We start from the raw sequence: 13,130 nt of genomic DNA on the forward strand, positions 1-13,130 counted from the left end.
TCCAATATTACTTCTCGATTTAGAGCGGTCTCGGAGGTGGTCCAGATTTTATGCCACAAAAGAGGTGGCTCAACTTTAATTAAATCTGAAATAAATGGTAGGCCTAGCTCTATATGAATCATATATACAGATGTTGCTTTTGGTGTCGCTAGCAGGTACCTTAAAAAGTTATTTTCCACTATTTGGATTAATGAAATATTATTATCAATACCCCAAAGGCCGGCCCCATAGGTTGCTGTTGAAACACATTTAGCTTTATATATAATAATGAGCTGTTTTACTGGCCTCCCTCCTATTTTACAGGCAAAATCTCGAAGCCCCCCAATTGCTCTGAAGAAGGCGAGTTTCCTTGTTTTGACAGCAGACTGCCATGCCACCTTCCTATGGACACATATACCCAAATATGTGAAATTATCAACTGTTTCCCGTCTTTGATCTTCAATGAATATAGGACATGGGATTTTCTTTGTCCTCTTACTGCATACCATAGAAAAAGTCTTCCCGATATTCACTTTCAAGCCCCTTTCATGCATAAAATCAGTGAATGCGGTAACCGCTCTTTGCAGCCCCAATCTTGTTTGGGAGAGAATAGCCGCGTCATCGGCATATAACAAGATTGGGATGGCTTGGCCTCCCACTTTCGGGTAATCACATTCAATGTTTTTCAAATGTTCACCAATGGCATTTATGTAGAGGGAGAAAAGCAGGGGGGCTAAAATGCACCCATGTCTAACCCCTCTATTGATGGTAAACCTTGGTGAACACTCTCCCTTCGGACCAAACCGCACCCTGGCACCCGCATCTCTATAGAGTTTCATGATGAAGATGAGGATTGATGGATCCATCCCTAGGTGCTCAAGAACTTTCCATAACTGTTCATGAACCACACAGTCAAAGGCTGAGCTTAAGTCTACATATGTTACATAGAGGTTACCCTTCTTTATCTCTACGTATTTAGACATGATAAGATGTAAATTCAAGCTCTGTTCGACTGTGCCCCTTCCAGTTCGAAAACCATATTGGAGTTTTGAAAGTATGTCCTCCTCTTCCGTCCATTTATGTAAACGTTTCAAAATGATACGACCCGCAATCTTTATTAAAGAATCAAGCAAGGAGATTGGCCGATAACAAGATGGCAAATGCCTATCTCCTTTTTTATATATGGGTATCACTATAGCCTCAGCCCAGGTTGGAATTAGGCCAGAAGCATTCGCAGAGTTCAGGGCAGAGGTTAAAATAGGGGCCCAAAAATCTATTTCTGCCTTGAAAACATCTGCTGGGATGGCGTCCGGGCCAGGTGCCTTCCCGGATGGACTCTCCCTTATGGCCAGCTCCACCTCGTCACATGAAAAAATTATGTTGGAAGGACATTTTCTCAAGAGCCTTGTAATTGTATGTGAGGGAAGGATGGGTTCCGATGTGATGCAATTGGATGAAGTGGGTTTACTATATAGTTGTTGGAAGTAGGCCGCCCATGTCTCTCCATCAATTGCAAGGTCCAAACTCCTCTCAGGCATTTTTACCCATGGAAGTGGGGTATTTATAAATTTCCAGAAGGCTGAAGGGTCACGATTTTCACAGGTTGACAACAGGGTCAGCCACTCTTCCATCTTCAGGGATTTTTTCCTGTATTTGATAGCTAGACGATATCGAAGTCTGGCCTGGCGTATCTCCATGGTTGGCTTCGGTGTTGTATGTAGTGCTTTCTTCAGCGATTTTAGAGCCCTAGAGCAGTTTGTATCGAACCACCCTTTAGGGGTAATCGGGCCTGGCTTGAACTGTCGTGTAAGTAGTTGTTTTAGACTGTCCTGTATTTTCAAAAAAGCTTCAAGGATAGTTTGGGGCTGTTCAGTCAAAGACAAACATATGCATACCTCCTCCCACCTCAACTTCAATAAGTTTTTAAGAAGACTGATTGGATTGATTTTATCCCATTTAAGGATATAGCCATTAAGTGCCCCCGATTTGATAGGTTGTTCATTGTTTATTTTGGGGTTTTCTTGTGTATTAGTGGGAAGGGGTAACACAATGGATAGGGCCAAAGGATAATGGTCGCCATGTAGGTGATCAAGCGTATCCCAACAGGCTATTAACGAGGCATGCATCTTTGACAAAAGAATAAAATCAATAGTGGAGTTTACTCCTCTGCCATGAAAGGATGGTTTAAATGGTCTTGGAGGGAGAGATAAATCATTTGCAAAGTCTAAGTTAAAGGAAGCCATGAAATTATTTAATGACTCCCCTGTTTTTGTATGTGAAAAGTGGTTTGGAATGTCTTCATCAGATTCAGTTTGTTGTGGGGGAGAGAAGTCACACAAACCCCTTGAGGCATTTTGGCAGATATGACAGTTAAAATCGCCCATAAACACTGTCGCACACTCGCCCCCACACGTTTCTTTAATCGAAACTACAACGTGGGACAGGTCATCTAAGACTTTCTCCAATCGCTCTGAGGGCATATTATTATAAAAATTAATAATTAAGAGGCTCAAGGATGAACCTATTCCCATGACAATTATTTGGTAGGAATCCTTGAGTACCTGTTTCCGAATCCTGTACCCTACTCCAACACTAACGTATATACACAGGCCCCCCCTATGTCTACCCTGCTTACTTGCTATCGCTGATGAATGAAAGGTCTGGTAGCCCAATAGATGTATCGGGGTAAGCACCCAGGTCTCCTGGAAGCACAGGACTGAGTAAGAATTTACCACATCCAGCCATGCCGGTTGTGCAATTTTTGAAGAAATTCCGGCCAGATTCCAGCTAAGAATCTGTAACTTGGAAGATGGTTTCCCATTTACCACACAGGTAGATGAAGTGTTTATGATATTTTGCTGGTGAACCGGGGGCAATATATTTACTAGATCCATTTTATTCGCCCCATTTGCCATCCCTTTTACTGGCTTCCTGCAACCCAACTGGCCCTTTATGGATGGTGCTTTTAAAGGTATACCAGGTGTCTTCTCCCCACCCAGGTAGTCTACTTTCACTGGGGAGAGTCATTCTATATCATCCAGACCACAGAGTGGCTCGTAATGATTATAACAGGGGAGATTCCAAGAGGGAGTTAATGGTGGGAAACATTGGCCATAACCCGCAGAGTCATATCTAGGAATTGAGGGAAATATATTTTCCCACATTTTCTCTCTATCGGGGTAGGGGTTATAAGCTGGAAGTTTATTTTCTATCGTTCCCTGCCTTGAAGGATACAAATTTTGAACTGGTCTTCTGTGCTGTTGGAAGGAAAAATTGTCAAAGTAATGTTTAGGGCGGTGTGGTTTTGGGGGCATTAGTGCTTCAGGATAAAAATATGATAGTGGTTTGGGTGTAATCGGGCCTCTATTAAAGTCTGAAAACCAATCCCTGATATGTGCGGTGACACTAGGGTCTTTAAAAGTGATAATTATTACGTCCCCCTCTATATCTTTGGGGCGTATGCCCACCCAGTTTGTTCTTCTCACCGTAATAATATCGCCATTTAAATGAGGAGGTAAAGGCCTGTTGTTTTTTAGCCAGTATATGACCTTGTTTTTAAGACTACTATGGTTTTCATATGCTCCTGAGGGTGGTAGTGGCAGGACCCCCGTTAGAACAATGACATTGTGTGAAGCAGCTGGAGGTAAGTCCACATTTTTTTCCGTGGGGGTCTTTTATATTTGAAGTCAGTCTTATTCATATCCAGTGTTGATTTTGTATTCCCCATTCTTGCCAATTCCACAAGGGAATTTATTTGAGCGGACTGTGCCCGTGAGTTTAAAGGCAGTTTAGAAGGAACGAGATGAGCTTTGTTAGCTGGCCTCAATGTAGCTGAGGATGTTTGTGTAGTAAGAGTCTTTGATCCCTTTATAGTTTTGTCCTCTTTGGACATTTTCACCAATATGATGATTTTCTCTCCCTCCTTGGTATTAGGGGGGTTAACTGAGTCCTTGCTAGTTGTAATGGTTTGGGTAAGACATCCTATAAGGGTACCCAATTGGATTCCTAATCTCTTCACTCTCTCTACTATTGGAATTAGTAACGCTTTCAATAAGTGTTCCATCGCATCCACAAAATCTTTTATAGAAGGTGGAACTTGAGAAGTTAGAGTGTTTCTAAGTACATTGGGTGCCCCTTCAACTATTTGAAGTAGTTCTTTCCTAAGTGAGTCCTTTGAGGGCATTAGTTTTTGTGCAGAGGTATCTGCCTGGCCCAGGCCTCTTTTTCTGCGCTTTTTCGGAGGTGATCGAATAGTTGCCTGTTTCCTTTTTAAAAGATTAGAGGGAGTCGGAGGTTTAGAGGTTGTATTTATAAAAGTCACTGGTTGGGATTGTCTTTGCTGATCAACCTCGACGGATGTTGATACCTCCATGGTGCATGGACTTCCGTGCTCAGTGGCCTTAGGTGATTTAGGGGTAACGAGGTCAATGATTGGATTACTACTAGGGAGGGGTTGTTCAGGTTGAAAGGTAATAGATTTATCGTTTTTGGGAGAGGAGCTGGGCTGGAATATTAAGGGGATATTGTCCGTATTAAACAGATCGGCATCTGTGTTTTCCAGGATTGGGTTATCCGAATGTACATCAGGAATGACTTTAGTACAAGAGTCTAGTGCAGTATTTTTAAGTTGCTCGATGGATAGCCAACGAGCGACACAGCGCTCTGCCAGAGCTAAGTCTCTATCGACTTCAGCAGTGGCTCTAAAGAAGAATTTGTCCAAAGGACCCAAGATGGAAACCCCTACTATAGGTGTAAGGGCATCCGCAGCAGGCATAGACATATCTGGAGGTTTTTCAAAGTAAGTCGATGTGGTGAAACAGTCCCCAAGTGCGGAAATGAACTCGTTAAGGGGATGGCCAAGCCGAGCCTTGTCTGGCCTTGGAGGGCCGTAGAGGGCCCGACCTTTGCCCGGGCTTCGCTCCGGGCGTCCCGCTCGCGTCCGGCGACGCTGGGGGCTCGATGTTTTTGTAGCCCCTCCTGGCGCGTCTACCGCGTCAGGGAACGCGCCGCCGCAAAGGCTGCCGGGATGTGAAGTCCCGGAGCGGCAGCGCGGCTGGTGGCGGCGGAAGCTGTTGTTGTTGGTCGCGGATCTTCAGGCTACCCACTCCTCTTGTGCCTGGATCCTACGATGTACTCAGGTATGGATTTGGTCCCCTCTGGTCTGGTCATTTTTAACCCCTGTATTTTGTTCAGGAATCTATCTTGACAGTTATTTGTGTCTGTTGGCCAGATTAACCACTATTTCCAATCAGGATGTGTTCTGTTTTGATGTAAAATTTTGTATACGTCTAACTCAATATCTGTGGTTGTATTATCAGGTATTGGCTTTGGAATAGACGGTTTGGTTAAGTCTTTAATCTTGGCTAGACCAAGACAAGTAGTTTGTTGAATGGTGTCATTCAAGAACATTATTTGTTCTGGGATCATGCAGGCTCGAAATAATGCTTCTAAACCTTGGACCTGCCATTCTATTTTGTACCCCCGATGGTTTTTGTTTCAATGTTGTTCTTCCAGAAATCAAAACCAAATGTAATCATTTTTTCATAAAATGTTTCCGAATAAATTAATTTAGTATTTGTCAGCATAGTTTTTGTCCCTGTTTTATCTAACAGTTTGTAATAAAATGTTTCTGCATCACTTGTGTTAAACCCTGAGAAGTATGGAAATTTCTCATAAAATGTTTTTGAACTGCTTTTAGGTGGAGTTGCACAATGTTCCCGTTGATTATGTTAAAAAAAATTCTAGGTTGAGCAGATTTATGCAAATAGTGATGTGAATAGTGGTTATAGCAATACATCTGGTCATAGTTCGATGAACCCTGTAAATAATCATGTTCTGTAAATTTTGCTGACATTACTAAATCTGACATCATATTATTTATGCTTTCAAAGTCCCAATCATCAGAGAATGTACTTGGTTTTACAAAGTCACTTAATGAAACCTTAAACTGATGAGGATATTTCAAGAGTTCGAACGGGCCATAGATTTCGTAATCCGTTTTGTCCCAAACTACCCCGCCGGGTACTGGAATGGCTGTGACATTCACTGATGATAGATCTCTTTTGTCGATGTGAGATGACTTGTGTGGCTTTAGAACCAAGTTGATGTTCTGACTTGCTGCGTCCATTGTACTGTATTTTCCCTCAATGAATTTTCCCAAACAAAGTACCATGATGAGCCAAAGCAGGAGGAAAAGTACACCTAACACAATCCAAAATTCAATCCATGGAGAAATCAGATAGGTTTCTTTGAGTTGATGACAGAGTTCTGTTGCTTTGTCTTTAAAAGTTTTTGTGGCTGGCGTTTCTTCAGGTTCGCTTGGATCTTCAGAAAAGTTATCGAGATTGATGAAGTAGCCAGATGCAGTTCTGTCAATTGTTGGAATTGCTTTTTCAAGTTTTCTTTCATTAGCACAGTCGGAGGCTACATCGTTTTAGACTGGTGTTTCTTGACGAACTGTTTCAATTTGGGTTTCAAGAGGCACAAGTTCCATTGCATTGCTGCATAGTACTTTTTTATTCACTGCAGGTTTATCAAATGTGATTAGTCTCTCAGTTTGAACCTCTTGGATTGTAGCAAATTTTGGTATTCTGCTATTTCTTGGGAGTCCACTGGGCCTACTACTTATTATTGGCCACATGATTGTGGTTTTACCAGGTCTATGGATACAACTCTGTTCTCCTTTTTACCTGCAAGGGGCGGTAGTACAACTGATCTTGTTCCGCTGACAGCTAAGACAGGTACTGCTTTTCTGTAAGAAGGCCCAAATTCCTTCTTCACAGCAATCTTCTCTCTGACCAGATCCCCAATCTTTGGAATCCAGACAGGTCTTGCTGGGACAGGTGGTGTATCTTCAGTGGTTGTTGGCTGTTGTTTTAACTTTATGTTGCTCAGGGCTTTTCTTGTTTCATTTAAGTCCTGTAAAACATCCAAACGATCTTTGATGTCAAAGCATTTTTTCTTATCTTTTACCACTGAAGTTTGACTATCTAAATCCTGAATATACATTCAAGTTCCGAACAATAGTTCGTACGGGCTGAAACCTTTTAGAGAATTTCTTGGCAGATTGTTAAGATTACGTTGGACACTTGTTAAATGTTGGACCCACCCGTCACCCGAACCTAGTACCTTTGCCGTTATAGATTGCTTTATGTCTCGGTTTTTTATTTCCACAATCCCGTTTCCCTCAGGATGGAAGGGACAAGAGTACCGCAACGCAATGCCCATACTGGTCATGGCCTCCTTATAAGCTCGAGAGCTAAAAGCAGGACCCTGATCAGAATGTAGCATGCCAATTGCGTATGTGCCGATAAAGACTCGCAAATCTTTTATAACAGTTCTGGCGTCAGCCGAGCTCTTGGGCCACATTTTTAAGTGAATCTAATCTTGAAAGGAATTAATGGGACACTGGATTTTACGTAGAGATAGCCTTATGCTACCTACAGAAATGGCCAAGGCAATACTCCAGTTGGCTCGTTACTGCGATCTCTGTTGCAGTTAGGACAGCTCTTTGCAAATTTATAATGTTGCAGGCTCATCCCCGGACACCAGTATTCTGATTGTAATTCTGTCAGAGATTCCTTGATTTGTTTGTGCCTAGGACCTTCACCCATGTGTGTGTCTTCTATTAATAAGACTCTCCTGTTCATGCTTGGAATTACTCTATCCGCCACTCCAGGAATTCGATTAAAAGGATCGGAGTTTGCGTCAATTACGTATGTATAATTGAGTGGATAGTTCACGGGTAGTGCTACACAGTCGCCTTTTGAAGACATTTTTACCGCCAGCATGGTTTCCCCGTCTATGTATTTTTCGGAACGCTTTTTTGTGGCTACGGAAGCCAGTTTAGTCGCTTCCGCTGTGGCTGTATTAGCCAATGAATTCCCTTCAACGTGAACGCCATCACGTTGATGACTCAGAGTGTGTATTATTATTATTATTATTATTATTAATATTATTTAATTTTATAGAGCGCGTAGTCACCCGTAAGTATCCCAGCACTAAGATCAGTACAACTGGGGGTCAGCGGGGGCAGGGCGGGAGACAGGTTAAGGAAAGAGGTGGGTTTTCAATTGCTTCGTGAACTGTAGGTAGTTGGGTTCAGTTCTCAGGTGGTGAGGTAGGGCATTCCAGAGGCGTGCGGTGTGGACCGAGAAGCGTCTTCCTCCTGTTCGGGCCTTCTTAACTCTGGGAGTGACGATGAGATGTTCCTGGTCGGAGGGGAGGGATCTAGGGGCTTTGTATGGTTTGATACATTTTTTCAGGCTTGGGGGGCCATTGTTTTAAAGCAGTCTGTGTGCCAGGCAGAGGGCCTTGAACATCACACGTTCTCTTACCGGAAGCCAATGGAGACGCTTCAGAGCTGGTTTGGCCGAGGCTCTGGCAGGGGTGTTAGTGAGGATCCGGGCAGCTGCATTTTGGACCCTTTGTAATTTGTTCAGGGTTGCCTCTGGGGCCCCTAAGTAGATGGAATTACTAAAGTCGAGCCTAGAGAGTGTCAGGCCTTGAATCAGCAGTTTTTGGGAGTTGTGGGGGAGTAGGGGCAGGATCTTTCGAATTGACCTGAGCAGCCCAAAGCACGTCCCGGCTACCTTTTTTGCTTGTGTTGCGAATGATAGGTCCTTATCGAGCCAAACACCCAGGCTTTTTACCTCCAGTTTCGGATCTGGGAGCGGGCCTAGACAGGGTGGCCGGTTGTTTTGTAGTAGAGAGGGCCCCTTCTGACCAAGGAGGAGAATGTCAGTCTTTGAACCGGTAAGTTTCAGAGACGATCTGTTCATCCATCCTTGTATCTGTGTCAGACAGTTGTAAAGGTCCGCAGGTTGTTGTCTAGGATGAGAAAGGGACACCACTAACTGTGTATCGTCAGCATAGCTGACGATGCTCACTCCGAACGGAATAACAACCTCCTCCAATGGGGACATGTAGATGTTAAATAATGTGGGGCTCAGGGAGGAGCCCTGAGGCACGCCACATTGGAGGGGAGTGTCAGAGGAGCGGGTGTTATTCTCCCAGATTTGAAAGGAGCGTTGACTCAGAAAGGACGATAGCCAGGACAGAGCAGTTCCTTCAACACCGACACTCCTGAGTCGTTGGATAAGGAGCTGGTGGTGACGGTGTCGAAGGCCGCACTGAGGTCGAGGAGGATCACTGCCACTGATCCTCCTTCGTCTAAGAGTGCTCTGGCCTCCTCCACCGCCATGAGGAGGGCGATGTCGGTGCCCTGCCCGGGGCGGAATCCCGTCTGCGAGCTTTTTAGACGGTTGTTGTTCTCCAGAAATTGTGAAAGTTTTCTGTTTACAAGTTTTTCCGCGATCTTGCTAGTTCCCGGGAGGAGGGAGATTGGTCTATAGTTTGCCAGGTCGGCAGGGTCAAGGGAGGGTTTTTTTAGAAGTGCCTTGACGACTGCCGCCTTCCAGCTGGGGGGGACGACTCCTTGTTGAAGGGAGGCGTTGATAAGGTGGGTGAGGGGGGGAGCGATCGTGGGTGCTACCCTTTTGAGAATACGTAAAAGGGCAGGATCCCTGGGAGACCCGCTTTTAATGACATGCAGCGTATCTTCGACCTCTTCTGCCGTCACTTGTCCCCAGGAAGTGAGACATGGGGGGGTAGGAGAGTTGTTGGCTTCTTTTTCCTCGCTCGGACTTGTGGATGGAATGGAGTCGAGGATTTTTGGTATTTTCTCCTTGAAGAAATTAGCTAACTTGTAGCACTTATCCTCATCAGCTTTGGGGTCTGGGGGGTCTCTCGCTCCCAGGTCCGGGATTTTGAGGAGTTCTTTTAAAATGGTGAAAGATTCCTTACTGGAACTAGCGGAGTGTTCTATTCTATTCTTTCTTGGAAGAATAGACTTTAGGTATTGCGGATTGCGGTTTTATAGTTTTGTGATGCGGTATGATAGGCTTCCTTCTTTTCGTTAGATTTATCCTTCCTCCAGGAGCGTTCTGTTCTCTTGCATTCCTGTCGCAGAGATTTGAGTGCCGGCGTGTACCGTGGAGCAGGAGTCACTCTTTTCGTATGTTTGAGAGTGGTGGTATTGGGGAGGAGTTTATCCAGTGAGGATGTGAGCCAGGAATTGAACTGTTCGTCGGCCGTAACCGGGTCCGTGGAGAGGACAGGTGTGGAATCTGAGAGCAAACTGGCCCATTCCACCGGTTCAAGCTTGCGCCAACGTCGGTCTGTCACTCGGATTTTGGGGGGGTGGGGGAGTGCTATGGCAAGGTGCCAGGAAAAGGGAACGAGGAAGTGATCTGACCAAGGGAGAGGGATTGGTGGACCCGAGGTGATATCCCTGATGTTGGACAGGACGGGGTCCAGAAGGTGACCCTTATCGTGGGTGGGTTCGTTGTTGACCAGTCGGATGTTGAATGACCTAAGGTCCTGAAGGAGATCCGAAGCTGAGGAAGCTGTGGGGTCATTAAGGTGAAGGTTGAGATCGCCCACGATGAGAAAGTTCAAGGCGGAGGAGGCTGATTGTGACACCGTATCAGTTAGGGCATTGAGGAAATTCCCTGGTGTCCCCGGAGGGCGGTAGATCAACAGTCCTGAGAGGGAGTGTGCTCGGGGAAATTTGAAGGGCGAAGTGGCAGCTTTCGCAATCTTCAATGTTGGCATTACTAGTCCTACAGGCAAGATGTTCTCTGTGGATGATTGCCAGCCCCACTCCTCTCCCTTTAGGTCTTTTTAAGGTTTGAATGAGATAGCCTGGGGGTAGGGCATTGACAATATCAGAGTCCGTGCTAGCAGAGAGCCAGGTTTCTGTGAGGTACAGAGCGTCCAGGCCATGATCCTGTATCAACAAGTTGATTTCGTGCGTATGCTTAGGGAGGGAGCGGCAGTTAAGGAGGCCAATCTGTAGTCCCGGCTTTCCCGAGCAGTGTTCGGCTGGGTTACATCGTGCGCAGTTGACAAAGGGTTTACCTACAGCGTGGACGTAGTGGCAGTCCTGATTTTTTTCCTGGTGAAGGGCCCGGAGCATGTCACTTGTGTACACCACACGATCCTGCAGCAAATCCGGCAGAGTTCCTGGGCCTGGGTCCGGCTGGGCCCGGACGGGCCCAGACGGGCTTGCCTTAGGCGCGCCTTCGGCGCGCTGATGGCACGCCCGCTGCGCCCGTCCGCTGCGCGTCTGAGTGTTAAACATAGTTTTATGCAGGAAGAGGACGTGGGGGTGTGGCCTGGAGAAGTGGGCGTGGCCTTTAAGCAGGCTCGCTCGCTGATGGCGGTGCTTGCGATTTCCTACCCCGTGGCAGCGTTCAGATCAGCTGCACGGGTAATTAGGTACAGGATGAGTGCCCCAACCAGCCTAGCAGGTGAGGGAGAGGTGCGCAATTCTTAAAATCAATTTACACAAGTTTTAAAATGATACAATTTCGAGCAGAGCTCCCGGCTGTGCCTCAGGAGTACAGATTCTGGGAAGGGCTGGGCGTGGGCGCTTTATATAATCAGGGGGGCGTGGCCTGGAGAAGTGGGCGTGGCCTGTGAGCAGGCTCGCTCGCTGATGGCGGTGCTTGCGATTTCCTACCCCGTGGCAGCGTTCAGATCGGCTGCACGGGTAATTAGGTACAGGATGAGTGCCCCAACCAGCCTAGCAGGTGAGGGAGAGGTGCGCAATTCTTAAAATCAATTTACACAAGTTTTAAAATTATACAATTTCGAGCAGAGCTCCCGGCTGTGCCTCAGAAGTACAGATTCTGGGAAGGGCTGGGCGTCGGCGCTTTATATAATCAGGGGGGGCGTGGCCTGGAGAAGTGGGCGTGGCCTGTGAGCAGGCTCGCTCGCTGATGGCGGTGCTTGCAATTTCCTACCCCGTGGCAGCGTTCAGATCGGCTGCACGGGTAATTAGGTACAGGATGAGTGCCCCAACCAGCCTAGCAGGTGAGGGAGAGGTGCGCAATTCTTAAAATCAATTTACACAAGTTTTAAAATGATACAATTTCGAGCAGAGCTCCCGGCTGTGCCTCAGGAGTACTAGATTCTGGGAAGGGCTGGGCGTCGGCGCTTTATATAATCAGGGGGGGCGTGGCCTGGAGAAGTGGGCGTGGCCTGTGAGCAGGCTCGCTCGCTGATGGCGGTGCTTGCGATTTCCTACCCCGTGGCAGCGTTCAGATCGGCTGCACGGGTAATTAGGTACAGGATGAGTGCCCTAACCAGCCTAGCATGATAAAAATATGATACAATTTCGAGCAGAGCTCCCGGCTGTGCCTCAGGAGTACAGATTCACGTGAGTCTTCTGTAGTTCTTTCTGTAAAAGAACTACTTGTTCCCAAAGCATTTTATGCTTGATTGTGGCACCTGTGTCATCTTTGTATTTGTTTTGAACCCAGTTCTGCAAGTCATTATTGTAAGATTTTACGCAGAAATGCGAATCGCACACTATTAGTGTCGGGAATTCACAATCGGCATTTTCAAGCGCCATCTTTAAAGATCTGATTTCAGCTCGCTGAGCCGAACAGTGATTCAGTTTTTGTTATTTTTGGTCTGAATTTACCACAGCGCCAGCGACCTTTAACAATTGCGCATGCTGCATTGTAGGATTTATTATCCACATCATAATGTTGTACAAATCTGTCTGTATAGATTATACAACACTACTGTTGGAGAGGCAGAATTTCGATTGGCAAAGGATATTCTTCTTCATATTTCAAATCATTCAGTTTTTTCATGTTCGGGACAAAATAATATGTCACGTCTTCTGCAGCAAGAGAACTTTCCCACTGTATCCATTTTGGATCTAGTGCCACCGTTTTTAGATTTACTGGGGTGAATAACGCCTCAAAGGCTGATTCTGCTTTAAAAACAGTTATTCTTTTGCCTTGGGCTTGGGCTCTTTCTTTTGCTACAGCCGTCTGAACCGCCTTTACAGTATTTTCTGTAAGACTGAATGTTTTTTCTGCTTGTGTGTACAAATGTGATTTGTAAGCTATTGGTACAGTTTCTCCCTCATTAGAGGTCAGGTACGTGAATCCGCATCTTCCTGGGATGACTCGGATTACCAGGTTGCGTGTATTGTCGCGAGTTTCTAATTTTGTTTTAGCTAACATGTCTGTTTGCAATGATCTCAAAATTTATGTGTGTTTTTGAGTCCAATTGATTGGTTTAAAATCAGGTTTTATTAATTTGTAGAGAGGTTTAACCCTCTCTGCATAATT

The sequence above is a fragment of the Lissotriton vulgaris genome, chromosome 3_1, assembly GCF_964263255.1.
Source record: "Lissotriton vulgaris chromosome 3_1, aLisVul1.2, whole genome shotgun sequence".
NCBI classification, from domain to species: Eukaryota; Metazoa; Chordata; class Amphibia; order Caudata; family Salamandridae; genus Lissotriton; species Lissotriton vulgaris.